The sequence below is a fragment of the Mytilus californianus genome, unplaced genomic scaffold, assembly GCF_021869535.1.
Source record: "Mytilus californianus isolate M0D057914Y unplaced genomic scaffold, xbMytCali1.0.p SCAF_14, whole genome shotgun sequence".
Taxonomy (NCBI): domain Eukaryota; kingdom Metazoa; phylum Mollusca; class Bivalvia; order Mytilida; family Mytilidae; genus Mytilus; species Mytilus californianus.
Genome location: NW_026262626.1, coordinates 23,709,964 through 23,713,568, shown reverse-complemented (window position 1 = coordinate 23,713,568; position 3,605 = coordinate 23,709,964).

Below are 3,605 nucleotides of genomic sequence, written 5' to 3'. Positions count from 1 at the left end.
TCTACTGTCGAGCAGTGAGTCAGGATCCCAGGATAAATGTTTTAGAAGTTCATGTATATAAATAGATATGGAAAGAAATATAACAAAAATACTAAATTGCACGGAAAATTCAAATGGGAAAGTCCATAAAATTTGACAAAATCAAATGTAAAACTTTTTTAATCCATCCGGATCGGAAAGATGCTCTGGAATGACAAATTGGAAAAGTTTCAAATTAAATGATTATTTTTACCAATTTCAATAATTAATACTCATGCATGTTAAGGTGAAATAACTACTCTAAAATAAATCTGAAGTTAAAGAGAGACAAATTAGAACATTACGATATAAAGTGGAGCTTCATTTTATCAATCTCAACAATAAAATTTAGTTTTATGAATATAAATTCAGGGACATTATAGTTAGTGTGTGATTAATTTAAATTGCCTTAAATCTGACGGGTAAATTACTGTAACTCCTGAAGGACAACCCAGAAAATTTATGAAATAAAAAGGGAGCTTCTTTTATATCAATTCCTTAAATCTGACAGTAAAAGTCCGGTAACTCTTGCAAGACACAGACACAAGTAATGTCAAAACGGAGTTTGGTTTTATCAATCTTTATGTTTTATTAAATCTTCATGATAATTTATTTGAATAAATTTGATTATCGTACCAAGTGTTGATATACCGACAAGCAGATCTACTACGGTAAACAATATAGGCATTTATGTTGAGAATAAATGAATTTATGAACCCTCAATATTGCCAGGATGGCTGGTGTTGTTTTATTAGATTCCTTTGGTTTAGAAAGATAAACGATCGTCCAATGAGAGTTCTTCTTTTAGATAACAATCTAATTTAGGAAATAGACAAAAGTGAAAAACTTTATTGTACGAAAAATTAAGTAATCGATTATATATGGTTTTGAGAAGTGGTTTGCGCACAAAATTCCAAGTACTAGTCTATTAATAGTTATTTCATTTAAGCTAAAGCTGTTTATAAATATACTTTATAGTTCGTTGTTTACAAATGTTAATTACTTTACTTTGTTCTGTTGTGCTGACCTAGATCCACGGCGTGTTTTTGAAACAGTATATTTAGCAGTTTTCATCTACTGGACTGAATGGTCGTCAAAACTCTTATATTGGGTCAATTATTAATATCTACTTTTAAATCTTTTATTTAAGTTTGTAAACATCCCTCTGTTAGGTTAAAAGAAATAATTAATGATGACTGGCGCCACCTAGTTTCTACATCCAAGATAATAGGTATAAGTAAATTTATTTTCTGCTGCCCTGTTAAATAGAACGGAATGTTGAAATAGTGAGCAATGAGTGTTGCACGCAGCGACATTAAGGTGGTTTTCCCGCAAAACCGAATTAAAAAATAGTGCAGGAGTAATTTCCCCTTTCTGGATCAAATTTCATAATGGCGGGCGATTTCTGACGTTACAGACACAGTAATAAATGTAGCAATAGGTAAGCTACGTGCATCGCATAAATGTTAAAATATATCTCATATATATGGTGTCTTTTTTCATACTATAATGTATTTTCACATCAAGTAATGATAATAATTGGAGTGAAAGCTGTATTTATCAAAAGAAGATCGCAAGCGGAATTTAAGCTCCGCCCACTTTTTACCTTATTTGGAAATTCAATGTAGTCGCGAAGCTTGCAGTTTTCAAGTCGGTTAATTGGAGTTAATTGAAGCAGTCGTACACTTGTTAGTTTAACTCGAATAATTACAGCTCCCCCTTACGGTCATTGTCCTCCAGAGGGCTTGAAATCAAAGTGATCATTGGATGCGTCAGTCCAATATAAATTGTATTGACCAATCGCGGAGAACGAACTTAAGATTATGCGCATTCGCGATTTCTGGCCATCTTACGTGTGTTTACAAACATGGAGATCGATAGCTATCTAAGTGAAATAGAGGATAAATATATGTTTGAATTCAAAGATAAACAAAGAGAATCTATTGAAAATATACTACAGATGAATGATACAGTTGTTATTTTACCAACAGGCTATGGTAAATCACGAATTTACTTCCATTACCGGAGCTATTTGAAAAACTGTCAGGTGAAAAATCAACAGTGCTAGTTATCTCACCACTTCAAGCTTTAATGAAGGATCAGATATCTAAATTAGAAAAATTAAACATAAGTGCAACTGTAGTAGGTGAATGTCAACCAGATAAAGGCGTTGTTGAGAACATTAATTTCTGCAGGGAAATATTCCATAGTCTTTTCCTCGCCGGAGGCAGCCCTTACACCAGGGTTGTGGCGCACTAGTTTGACCAAAGGATAATTTCATAGTCATATCAAAGCAGTTGCAATAGATGAAGCACATTGCATCACACAGTGGTAAGATATTATTTTTTATAACATTGATACTGTCTTTTATGATAATGAGGAGATGTTCTCTGATGATGTGCAGTGGTATGATTGCCAAATGTTTAAAAAAAAAAGCCAATGTATGAAGTATCCACTATAGTTCAAATGGTGTGAATGTAAGCAATAATGGTCTGTCTTATGACTTGAAACAATGAGAAAAAAACATATTATATTGTCGGCTATTAAAGAAAAATTTCTTACAGCCTAGATTATACATTTGTAACAATGAAACCTATGAAAAAACAATATAACAGACATGAACCAACAACAGCTACTGAAATGCTGGGTCCATTAATTTTATATGCTATGTACCACTATTAACAGATTAAGTTAAAAAAAAAACAATTGCATTGTATATATTTCTTTTGCCATTATTCACTAAATTCAAGCAGCGATATAGCCTTTTTGTGTTAATGCTGTGTTAACGACTAACAATCAATCAATCATTATTGACTAAACTTTTAATGCTTATATGGTATCTATTATTATTTTTTCTTTGGCAGGGGTGGATAATTTAGAAGACACCATGACAGGCTTGCAGAATTACGATCAGTTGTGCCAGAAAAAAACTCCTTTTGTTGCCCTTACAGCTACTTCAACAAAATCCATCCATGCATTCAGAAATTTTGAAAAAATTGCAGATGAATCCAAATGGGACTAAAACTATTTCAAAATTACCGGAACGCACCAACATAACATATTCTTTGAAAAAGTCGAGCAAAAGTGTCCATGAATTAGAGTGGCTATTAAAAGACTTGAAAACTAACTCTGTAAAAACAAAGAAGACGGTCATATACTGTAGGAGTATTCTTTCATGTGCAGATTTGTTTGAGTACTTTGTAAGTGGTATTGAACACAATAGAGATATTTTGGACAATAGACTTGTAGCAATGTATCATAGGTCTACAGAAGAAACAAATAAGAATCATGTGTTGAATGAGTTCCCAAATGAAGATAGTTCTATTCGAATTGTGTTTGCAACAGTTGCATTTGGCATGGGAGTTGATATACCTGACATTGAAAGAGTAATTCATTGGGGAGCACCTCGAGGACTTGAACAATTTTCACAAGAAAGTGGTCGAGCAGGCAGGAATGGCAAGCCTTCACAATCTTGTATATATTTCTTAAGCTTTGATACCGCTAAAGGACGTTGCAATGAAGGGGTGAGAAATTTGTGCCAAACAAAGGAATGTATTAGACTTGAATTAAACAGATATTTTGTGTGA